Here is a 13000-nt window from a genome sequence, read left to right as displayed (position 1 = left end):
TAGCATAATCAGATTTTCTTTTTTTGCTCAAAAAATGTGAAGGAGGTCTTTTTTCTTTGATGACAGCATAACAACATCTCAGTCATCCCAGCATCCCAAGTTTTTTCTAGTTTAAAAAAAGAACTGAAGTTTTGGGGGAATTCGCATGCAAAGTGAGTACTCCTATAAATGTATAAACACCAAGGAAGAGTGGATAAGCAAGGATTAGAGTCATATGCACTTCTAGAGCAATTCTTGTCATTGGCGAAGCCATAAATCACTCAAGCCATTACAGAATCCTATGAATGGTGCACCCCCTGTCCAATGAGTGGGTGTCATGAGTGTATGCAACCTGCCTGCCTTGACTATATACAAATGTCTGACTGAGTGATTGAACATTATCTTCTCTTGCCTCATAAAGCACCGCTTGCTGAAGCAACCTACAGGTAAAACATGATTCATCTGCACTGCAAGTCATACCTGAGTGCTTACAGCTGTGAAAGATCAGAGAAGACCCCAATGGGGCTCTGATCCTGCGGTGATGATTTAGTGTAAATTTATATGCATCACACACACACACACACACACACACACACACACACACATGCATACACACATATCATATTGATATCCTATGATAAAAGACTTCATTTCCTCACAGGCGGACTGACTGCAACTGTGTGTGCCAAAAAAAAAAATTAATACAAAATCCAGAGACCACAGACTCATTAAACACAATGAGGCGGTGATTCACACCGTTCTATTAAGTAGTCTAGTAGTCATGGAAACAGCATAAGGAGTTCGTTGTTGATGTGCAGAATTAGGTTCTAATGAACCTGTCGTGTAAATTTGCAAACTTTTATGTTTGGATTACTATTACATCCTATAATACAACCTATACCCTAGTTCACATAATGATCAGCACATTTTTTTTATTCCAATTTCTCTTGCTGGATTATGTATTTCCCTTTAGTCTTTGTGTACCTTTACAACAAATGACTTCAACCACAATGCATGGTCCTCATTAGCAGCGAATGCAAGTGCAGGCCACAAAGCCACACAGCGAAAAGCTGTTGCACTTAAATCAAATGTGCTGCCTTTTTGTAAAGTGAGCTGCTTGTAACAAAGCGAACACTTCGTACACAACGGAGGCGACTGCATGAATGCAATCGCGGCCCGATTGTTCACATGAAATCGATTCTATTTCGGCTTAACAGTCCTTTCCCTGTATCACTTCTTCTTATTCAGCTAAAATCAGCTTATTTTGAAGCAATCTGACTGGTGTGACCTGACAGGAATAACATCTAACAGACAGGGAAACACTCTTTTCCTCTTTGTCTTTTGTCACATTTTGTTTGATTACGAATATGATCTGTCATGTTTCCCAATACATCATTATGCTGCCACCTTCAAAGGCTGTAATGCTGAGAGACAGAGCATTAGGCAACAGACATGCTCCAGATTTACTGCAGATGCTACACTGGCCTAACAACAACCTCCCCACTCCACCACCACCACCTTTACCATCCCCATCACAGTTTCACTGTTTCACCTACACAAAGTAATTAGCACCAGCAGCAAGAAGTGCACGTCTCTCCATAGTTTGACCCGAACCAGTCATGCTTGACCTGGACCTGCTGCTGTACCACAAAAAAGGACATACTATTATGTTTTAATTGAAATGAGAATGAGACTCGTGTTATTTTAGGGTAGAATTATTTTGTGAAGAGATTTTAGAAACGAAGTCTGCATGGGTTTTACAATTTATACTTGCTTAATCAATAAAATGATAATAATGCTATTTATTAATCTCAATAGGAATCTAAGCATTGGTGCATTTAGATGCATAGGGGCAAATTATGTTTTATAAATGTATTATTATTTTTAGTGAAAAGAAAGCTTGTTGGCTTATAACAAACCACCAGAACGGATGATGCGAGATTCTCTGGACACTAATCTACCAAAAAATATTTCCTCATTTTGTGTTTGATGATGATGAAAATGATGATGAAGGAGGTGGTGGTATTTATTCAGAATGGGGTATGGTAAGCGTGAATTGCATACACTTGTATCACAATAAGTGCACTAAGTGGAAAGGGGTGGAGTTTACCTCTAAAAGCCACTCCTATAAAGATTGTAATTTCATCATTGGGTAAAGGGGATCGGTCAGCAAAACAAGTGATGACTTCTCCCCATTTATTCAGAGCAGAAGTGGATACAAACATTAATGAATACTAAGAAACAAAAACTAAAAGCTGGACAATGAAGAAAGGAAGCATTAAGCGTGGACAATAAACATGAAACTAAGAACGTGGTGTAAGGGGAGCCGTTTGCTATTTAAGGGTAACAGTGAACAGGTGCAAGTGATCAGTGAGATGACTAAGTCATGTCAAATGCAGGGGGAGATGGAAGATGTAGACCTGTTGCTCTAGGCATAATTTGTGAGCCAAAGGTGACAAAATAATTTGGGAATGAACTGAAAACGTCAATAAACCCCACACAAAACCACAATAAACCGTAGACATTAAAATATTGTTATAATATATATTCTGATGTGCATATAAAACACAACCAGCCAACAGATGTCCTAATGTCCTGGGGGAAACAATGCATCTGGAACAAATTAGTTTCTGCGGCATTTGCTCTATGTATATACTAGATACGGTTTGAAGTAATATGTAGCACAGCGCATACCAATGTATATGTAATACAACAGTATGCATATTGGAGTATTAGAACTCACTCAAAGCAATGGGGACTACAACTGGAAATTCAGGCTAACAGGGTCTCCATGCAAATTACAGGTGAATATGAATAAAACGACGTCCCTGTCACGAGTTTCACTGGAATCACACATCTTTCTTGTGATAAATTGTCTGCATGTTCTTTCCAAGCAGCCCTAAAATGCCTGGAAGCATAATTTACTGTGCATCCCAGATTTGTTTGCTGTTATTAATGGGTCAAGGAGGAAGCACATTAAATCAAAGCATAAGCGCCGGTAGTAATAAAGACGATCGCTGAGGTGGAGGGCTTCAGCCAAAACAAACATGGACATAGACATAACAAGCCAAGAGCCCTGGCTGCCATAAACACTGCACAGAAAATTAATATCTGGTCTTAATCTGTCATATCGAAGCCTAGCAATCTGGTGCAAGACCCGACATGTCCCTTGAAAAACTGACAGTCTCTCGAAGGAGCAGAAACCTAAAAAGGAGGACTTTTTCTTGCAGGATTTTTAAGGAATCTGCATTCCAGAACTGTTCTTAGGACACCGCATTAACATAGCCTCAAGAGTTGGAAGTGAATATCAACGTCTGTTTGTAATACCAAGCACAACTTGTAGCAGGAGAAAGCTTATTCTTTTAAATCGGGATGCACTTGTGTTTGGCAGCAAGCACAAAGTATGGAAATAATGTCCTTTATGATTTGTACCGTATTTTCTTTGAAGTACAGAACAGTGTCAGATCAACTTTGCTAAATAGGTGGGTCTTTCATATGCTGCATTTAAAATCATGGATGCCTAGATCCATGTATATGTATTCATTTTAAGTATTCATTTTAAGCAATAAATGTGATGAGTGATTTAAAATGGCATGTGCATTTCCTTGCCCAAAACACCTGTACATTCTGTGTTATAGATTTAACAAGCAAACATGTTTGTAATCTAAAGCTAATACTTGTATATACCAAAAAACGTGTTAAAAGGTAATAAGTGCTACTGTGTTTACATTTTATACGGATATTGATTTGACGTCATTTGAATTGCCAAGCACCCAAGTAGAAATTCCCGAGATTGGAAGTCAGGAATTATGAGTTACAGTCGACATTCAAATGAAGCATTACAAAGCAGTAGTTTACGATATGTCCATAGTAACAAGAGCCAATTTATGGGGTCCAACCACCCTTCCAAAATTAATCAAAACACTAAAGATACTATGAAGAAAATATTCCTTGCCAGCATTAACTCTGAATTGCTCACTTGGGATAAATTTGTAGCAATATTTTTTCACTTCAAATTTATACCCTGATCCTATGTATTTCCTTGTGAAAATTCTTATTGTTGAAAGAACTATACAAATAATCGTTAAACAAAAAAAATTACATTAAAATGAACAAAATGTTTAATGACCAAATCTCAGCAGTAAACCTGCCAGATTCCTACAGAACATTGTTTTGTTAAAGTTTTTTAAACATATTTCAGAAGAGTGTATTGCGACATACATTTTGCAATATGTTTTTTAATAGCCATATTACCTAGCCCTGGTACATATTTTTTTATTTTGCAATGATTGAATTTAATATTTCATATATATTTAATATATCATAGCCTCTATATTTATTTGCTGTACTTTTATTTACATATTTATCCGCACTTGTGAATCCGCACCATTCTGTTATTTGCACGTCTGGTAGATGTCTATTTGTCTGAAGATAATAAAATAAATACAACATATACGTGCTTTACTCTGAAAAAGAATATGAAATATTATGCAAATGAAAGCAGTATGCAAATAATCTGCTGTACTGAAACAAAAACCTTGTAATGTTGAGAAAAAGACAAATTCTCTACATATAGGAATTAAATATCAGTTTTCCACACTGTAAAGCAAATGAGCAATATGAGGTGCTCAGCATGTAAATTTCTGCTCCAGAAGACAGAGCTTACAACAATGCTCAGTGTGAGAAAAAGTCTTTTTTAAAATGCTATAAATCTTTATGTAGAACAACAAATTAAGTAGACTGTAGTGGGTATTGGAAACAATTTTGTCTTAAAGTCTGCTAAAATCTCTGCAAAAAAGTAAGAAAGAGAGAAGTAGCATCATTTCCAAAAACTGTCTAACATTTTTGAAAGAAAAGTGAAGTTATATTTGGTGTAATTTACAATGCACTGCAGTACACTGGCTCACTGCGGTTCCTATTACAGCTCTCGTGCCGTGGGAACGTCAGCGATTACATTCATTATCACAACAGGATTGCACCACCACGTTTTCAGTAATTGACGGAACACGCGGCGAACTTTGGCTGCGTCTTTCACATAGGAATAATGTGGCAGAAGGAAGAAAAAAGTAAACTAGCAGAGAAAATGGGGAATGAGAGCTAAGAGCAGTACAGAAGCATGATGGGGCTTCATGTCTTTTAAGTGGGTGGTTTTTTTATGGCCTTTCATTGTTACGTCAGTTGTCTGACATGCACGCTACTTTTCCTGTCAAGACCATCACAATGTCTACCAAGCTGCCAGAGCAAGCTTGAGCTTTCAGAGTTAAACGCATTTCTTAAATGTAATATTAGAGAACCTTCACACATTACCACAAAATTAAGGAATAAACTAATTTCCCTTTAGGCAACAGGAACAATTTTGTGCAAACAAACAACAATCAAATGTCCATGATTCATCAAGAGAGTAGCCAGTACAATTAACCAATAGAAATATAAAGAAATTCGGTAAAAAAAACACCTACCTAGCCCACTTATACCACTTATATTATAGCTATTATATTATAACTAGTACATTCTTTATTTTCAATATGAGTTGTTGGACCTATATATATATATATATATATATATATATATATATATATATATATATATTTATATATATATATATATATATAGGCAAAAAGAGAATGGTTGCATTCTATAGCAGTTTGTTAACACAATCAATCATATAAAGTGCATTGACATCTTTATTTTCCCGCGTAGAAAGTAAGGAAATGGACGTTACTGAAATACAAACAGCTGTAGAAGTGCACAACACCTTTGTCTGGCAGAGCACAAAGACCCATGAAATTGGCACCATGGTGCTATATATACTATCTCACAAAAGTGAGTACACCCCCCTTGCATTTTAGCAACTATTTTAGTAGATCTTCCTAAAGTACAATACTATAGAAATGAAACTTGGATATGTTTTATAATAGTCAATGTGCAGCATGAATAGCAGTACAGATTTACTGTCCTCTGAAAATAACTTAACATACAGTCATTAAAGCATAAAGTAATTTTGACAGTCAGTCAAGCAATTTGACATGGCAACAAAAGTGAGTACACCCTGAGTATTAACAGCTGTACGTCATGCAATCATGCAAAGCTACATGTTCTATTTTTCATGTTCATGTTTTTGTCTGCTTGACAGGACCATAGAAATGTGTGTATCTTGTATTAGAGCAGTTCATATATGGTGCTTTGAGTACAATTCTCTCGTACTCAATGGCCTTTTAGTAACACACTGAAACTGAGTTACAGTACAGTAATTAGGGTCATACAGAGGGTTTTCCAAGATTCCAGTCAGAATAGGCTTTGCAAAAGCTGATCAAAGAACTTGAGTCCTCGTGCCGTGCGTTAGGTTCAGAAGCTGCTTCAAAAAACAAACACACAAGTGCTGCAGCATTGCTTTACCGGTTGCAGAAGGGGAAGTGAGTGGCAGTGCTTAGACCGTTCACCACACACTACAACAAGTCGGTTTGCAGGCCGTCATCTCAGAAGGAGCCTCTTCTGAAGCTGTTCACAAGGAAGCCTGCAAACAGTTTGCTGAAGACAACCTGTCCAAGAGCATGAATTACCGGAACCATGTCCTGTGGTCTGAGACTAAGAAGACTTGTTTGGCTCAGATGGTGTCCAGCATGTGTGGCGAAGCCCTGGTGAGGGGAAGCAAGAAAAACGTGTCTTGCCTACAGTCATAGTGGTGGTAGCATCATGATCTGTAAATGCATGAGTGCTGCTGGTACTGGGGAGCTGCGATTCATTGAGGGAAACATGGATTCCAACATGTAATGAGACATTGTGATGCAGAACATGATGCCCTCCCTTCAGAAACTGGGCCAAACAGCAGTTTTCCAACATAACAACCCCAAACACACTGCCAAGATTACAACTGCCTTGCTGAGGAGGCTGAAGGTGATGGAGTGGCCAAGTATACCCTATTGTGGGGCATCCTGAAGCAGAAGGTGAAGAAGTGCCAACATCCAGCAGCTCCATGATGTCGTTATGGAGGAGTGGAAAAGGATCCCAACAACAACCTGTGCAGCTCTGGTGAATTCCATGCCAAGGAGAATTAAGGCGGTGGCAGATAACTAATATTTGGAAACAGTTTTTACATGTTTATTTAGGGTTGCTCTAAAATACAGTGCAACCTTGATACTCGTGGGGGTTACATTCTATGGCCTCTCGCGAATAGCAAAAAAGTAACAAAAAAAAAGTTTTGACTCTCTCCTTTTGATGGTTACTTTTTCAAGGAGAATTGAACGTGTACTGTAAATGCAAAAATTGTGAATTACTTGTCATAAATGTTTTATTTACTACTTTTAATGAATAATACAATAATTAAATTGTTTTTCAAACATGTTGATGTAATTTATTAGTACAAACTTTGTGGTTTAAAATTGTACTCTGAACTTTCCAGCCACTCGCAGTTTCTCGCGAACTATCAGATTTTTCACGAGGTACTCTTAGTCCGGTTCCAAATGAAAAGTCGCAAACTATCGAGTGTTAAAGGTCACGAGTATCGAGGTTCCACTGTATATCCAACTACATTTATTAGATCAATATAAATGCTTCTCCACTGCCTCTCAGATTCTCCTGATCAAATAATTAAAAATCTGAAAAAAACTTTGTCATCAGTGTAATGAACAGTGTTTTCACACTTTAGCGCTGAATTGTACTGTGCTTCGTAAATTCCTTGATGTGTTTTTAGCCTCAAGTTACAGTACAACAACCTAAATATTCACATCATGGAGAATTGAAAATGTATAAGTTCCGTCTTATTTCCGTATGTCCTTATAATTTATATTATATTCTGCCATAAAGATTCATAGACTAAGAATTCAATTGTATTGTGTAAATGACTAAACTCTGGAATAAATCTGGAATAACATGTTAAACATGTACATATGAGTGTGATGATCATAAAGTGATCATATACTGTATATCTAAGTATTGTCTGTAGTATTTGTTTTGGTAATGAGAACCCACCTCCTTTAAATAAGGACTTCATTAAATCCATCAATATACTAATTCTGGACACATGAAAAAAAATTTATAGTATTAAATGTGAGGCATGGAACAGTCCTACTTCGGGTCGAAAACGAGTGTTTGCCTGCCGAAGCTTATGAAATTTGATTTCCCATAAGAGGTTAAATAGATCTTGTCCTTAGTTCTTAATGGAAGCCCTGTGGCCCATACTATAAAATAATCATATCAAGCAACAGCTCTGAGGCTGATGCATGTGAATGATGGATCCCAAAAGCATCCAGTGCATTATAAACCTCTGCACAGCAACCTCAGCTCAAGAGCTTATTGAAAGGCACCATGACCAACTGAGAGACATTCAACATCGTTGTGCGTCAGCCCTGCAGTCAGCCATCATCGATTTGTATACAGCACTCGTTGACTATTACAGCCAAAACTCGTGTCTCGAGCAGAGCACACTGAATGCATCTGCTTGTGGAAATTCATCTGAGGAGTATTGAACAGAAGGAGGTGTTCGAGTGAGACAGGGAATGGAGGAACGCAGCATGAAAGGATGTGCATGCATTATGAGCATGGCGAATTAAACTATCTGTTATTAAATACAAGGTATAACGTTCCCTCCTCTGGCAGTGCTCTGTTCATTAACAAATTATCACGGTACATTAATTTCTCCAAGCCCTGAAGCTTTTATTGGATTTACATGAGGTAAATGTGTGTGTTTAGTCTGGTAAAAAGCAGTAGGGTTTATTGCTAACAGATCGGAGCTTCAGGAAGAACCCTGGCGATGCAAAGCCAGAGGCTGCTGGGATTGCTTAATTTTACATTCCACAGATTACATCAGAAATTCAGAGACACTGTTCTTCCATTCTCTCTCCCTCCTCTCGGTTGTTAATTGGGAATACTTTGTGGCAAAGAAACAGATATTCACTGACACGTGAGAGCAATAACAGTGTCAAACACAAATCCCTAATTAGGACGTGTTAACGAGGACAGCCCATGCTTGACCACGACTGTGATATTCTGCCAGCCTGTAAATACCAGATTTTGTTTTAACTTTGACAAAAGATTAGGAAGTCCTCTGGTGCCTGCTTTGTGCATGTGCTATTTACTTTGTGGTTCGGTGTGGTGCAATGCTTTCTCTGTTTTTTTTTTATCTAGAGGTGGTTGCTCGCAAATGTTCCTCTCCAGCCAAAGACATGTTTACAAAGCTTTCCATTTATGAGCAGCTCCCAGGCCCACTGAGCACAGCCCCAGTGTGACGTTGATTAGGAGGCTTGTCAGAAATAAGCGGGAGAGAGACCCCATTCCACCTGTTTTCATTTAGTTCTGCCGAATTTCCGCAGCGTGGTATCTCGGCCAGAAAATCCACCATGACATGAGAGTGAATTTTGCCCTTAAAAAAAAAAAAATAATAAAAACAAAGAGTGAGAGAGGGTTAATCTTGCTTTCTTGCCAAAAGCAGCTTCGAGCATCATGTGGCCAGCAGGCCTTCTGTGATCCTGAGTCGCAACCGTAAATTAAATTAAATAAACCTATTAGTCACAGAACCGCTGCCTTCTCACCTCTGCCACAGATGCGCTTTCACGGTTTGTTGGGCCTTTGAAGGAGCTGGAGGACTATGTGTAGCGTTTTACAAAGTGACCTTGCATCGAACAGAATAGAGGCCAGTTTTCATCGCTCATCATCCGGATTAATTCGAATAACGTGCAGGAAACGCATCGGAAGCTTTGAGTTAAATATACAATTATATAAAAGTCAAATCATGTTTATGACTTCCTATCTGGGAAACTGATGACAAGAGACATGCAAGGACAAAGCAGTGCTTATTATAGGAGAAACAGACAGATCTGAGCAACAACGTATCTCTAACAAAACACCTACAGACTTAAACACAGGAACGATATTCCTTCAACTTTTTCCCTGTGCTATAATTTAACTCTCTCCATTAATATTGTAAACGAGAAAAAATTCGTGTTTACTTCGGGGCGCCAAAACAAGAAAGAAAATAAATTTTCTTGACACAAATACTAACATGGTAGGAATTCCCTCATTATACTGATGCTGTAAAGGTTATTAACAACTGTGTGAAGTTACTTTTCCAAAATCATTCGCAGTTAGCCCACAACAGCATACTAAGTAGACCCAACTGTAAATTATTTGCTTTGAAACAAAAAAGAAAAATACTTGTTTGTTTCTTATTAAATCGGTCGATACAGTATAATAAATTCAGTCGATACAGTAATGGATTTGATCTATAAAATAAATCGTCAGGTTTTGGCACTTGGCACAAGTGTGAGATCTTGTGGATGTCTTACATTATCATGAATTCCAATTACAAAAAAAAAAAAAGGACAAAAAGTTTAAAAGGACTCCTTGGTTAATGAGTGAGCTAGAAATAGTTAAAAGTGCATCATTTCAACATGTTTAACAAGGATGGAAACCCAACTGTCAAGTCAAGTCAAGTCAAGTTTATTTGTATAGCGCTTTTCACAACAGACATTGTCTCAAAGCAGCTACTGTCACTAATACTATGCTGCAAAATTGTATTAAACACTCAAAGAATCAACTTAAATCCAGTTGCAGTATGTCCTCATTCTCAGCTGTGTGCTTGAGCTTGTGTTGCTGAACATTTTTGATTGTACTTGCGAAAGGTGTTCTCTCCCGTGTGAACAAGTTTTCAGTGATCACTAAGGGGAGTCAAATACTTGTAATTCACAGTTTTTCTCCAGTGTAAATACGTTGTTGAATCTGGAGAGTAGATTTTAGTCATTAAAACCAAAAAGTCATTACAATGTCAATAAAACCAAATACTATGAAGTTTAGAATTTTATTCATAAAATAAATTTTAAAGATTCAATGTTGTCAACAAATCAGTTATAGAATTTGTAATGAAAATTGTTTTTGGAAAAAGTAGGAACTCATCATCCTTCATTATTCTGGGTTTAAAAACAACTCCTAGTCCTGAGACTTCCGTGTAGTTCAGAGGTCTCCTATATCACTGAGACAGAACCATAAACAATGGCAGTAACCCATCTGACCCGATTTAATGTGTTTGAAAGATTTAATGACGACTAGCCGTTAAAAGGTCTCGATTACGAGAGTTGCATCACCTTCCGTACTGATACGAAGCAAAGCAGCAAAGGAGATTAACACTGCACTACTTCAACCCCGTCGTACATCTCTTTTAAAAAAAAGTAGTTTAGCAAGTCCATTCATCTCATTTCATTTCAGTCGTAGGATCGAAATGTGACTGCAGCTTTCAAAAATCTATAAATATTTCCCCAATGTGGTATTTTCACTTCACATTAAAAAAGCAGTTGCACATTTTATAGATGCAAAAACAACAAATAAACCAACTAATTCCAATGCAATAATAATAAATTTTTATGTTAAGTAATATGGGAGATAAAATAGACAACAAATAATAAAAAGTAAATTTGTACAACAAGTGAAATATATTAGTTTCTGTGTTATTTTTTTTATTTCAATTTTTTTATAAAAACAAACAAACCTGCAATTCACACGCTGGTCTAGTTTGTGTCTAAAAAAAAACAACAGCTCACATTTTTCCCGTAACAAGAAAACTGTAAGTAGGACCCCAATATACAGTAGTAACAGTAATGTGACAAATATTAGCTGCACCAATTTATCTAAATTAATGTTCTGAAAATTTTTTTTACTACAGAACAGACTTTTGCAAAAAAAAAAAAAAGATTCATAAATAAACAAAGAAATAAATAATCCATCTTTAATAAGTTATTTACTGTGCACGTGATGTTTTTTTTAGCCAATTTTGAGATAATTCTGTCAATAAAAATACGATTATTAAAAAAGGAAAAAAATATATTAATTTGTGTGAGTGAAATAAATAGCATGCACAACAACTCATAAAAAGTAAAAATAGAAATGTGCACAAGGATTATTCCATTTTTCACTGCACTTTCACAGGAATTTTTTAAAGGTCTTTCTTGTGTGACATTTTTGTGTGTACTTTATACTTTAAAGAAGTGGGCCCCAACCCCCGGGCCGTGTACCGGCACCGGACCATGGGTCATTTGGTACCGGGCCGCACAGAAAGAATATATAACTTACATTATTTCCACTTTATTTATTATCTGATTCTAAACGATGTTTTATTTTGGAAAATTACCGGATTCTCTTCACCACATGATTCATGTCATGATGCCTCGGTCACATGTCTTCCCTCCATCCGCTACCTTCTTAAAGAAGCTGCTCCGGCCACTAACACATAAAACATTACCGCTAAATTCAAACCCCCAAGCGAGCAAAATGAACAAAAAACAACACAGTGGATTCGCGTTTATTTGGAGAAAACACCAGTTTTTATGCCGGTCGTATGATTTTATTTTGTTGTATTTTCCGCCACACCTTAAAGGGTTAGGGTTAGGGTTAGGGTTTAGAATATCAGCAGAATATCACCTTAAAGTCAAATTCTGATTAGTGCAATTCAATTAGACATGATAACATTTTTAACACTTTCTGTCCTTTAACCAGGCGTAAGCTTTACATACAGGTTACTAAAAAAATCTCAGTACAACCTTGGGATTTGTGTATAATAAGATACTGGTGGACTAACATTGATAAAGTAATTATTTTTCTTCAAACATCTACTTTTTTGTCACTTGAACTATTATTATTATTATTATTATTACTACTCGGTTTTTGTTTAATAGAGCAATATTCATTATTTATTATATTTATTATATATAAATTGCTAGGTACTTGATATCCAAATTGCCATCCACTTGGTTGTGAACTTCTGGAAAAATACTGCCAAAATAGTTTTCAGCTTGAGTGAGAAATCAATTCAGGGATTTTAAAACTCTTTACTGAATGTTACATATGTCAAAACAATGAAGAAATCAGTTTGTGGCTGTAGAGAGGGCACACAAAAAGATCTTTCTTGTACTGTTAGCTTTTGGTTTTATTCGAATTGGGTTTACATTATGGTTCTTTTTTTTCCTCTCTTCTAAAGAGAAAGTGCCGACAGAGCTCTCAGAAAGCAATGTGCTGAACGACCGTAGCCGTTATATCA

At 36.8% G+C, this 13000-nt stretch overlaps 1 protein-coding gene across 1 annotated transcript in view; it reads right to left on the bottom strand.

Moving 5' to 3' along the window:
* hs3st4 (heparan sulfate (glucosamine) 3-O-sulfotransferase 4) overlaps positions 1-13000 on the bottom strand; it is a 116850-nt gene that overhangs the window by 90739 nt on the left and 13111 nt on the right. The window lies entirely within an intron of this gene.

This window comes from Silurus aristotelis (assembly GCF_946808225.1).
Source record: "Silurus aristotelis genome assembly, chromosome: 21".
Classification (NCBI taxonomy): Eukaryota; Metazoa; Chordata; class Actinopteri; order Siluriformes; family Siluridae; genus Silurus; species Silurus aristotelis.
Note: the sequence above shows the minus strand (reverse complement) of the source record. Positions and strands in the feature narration are given on the sequence as shown.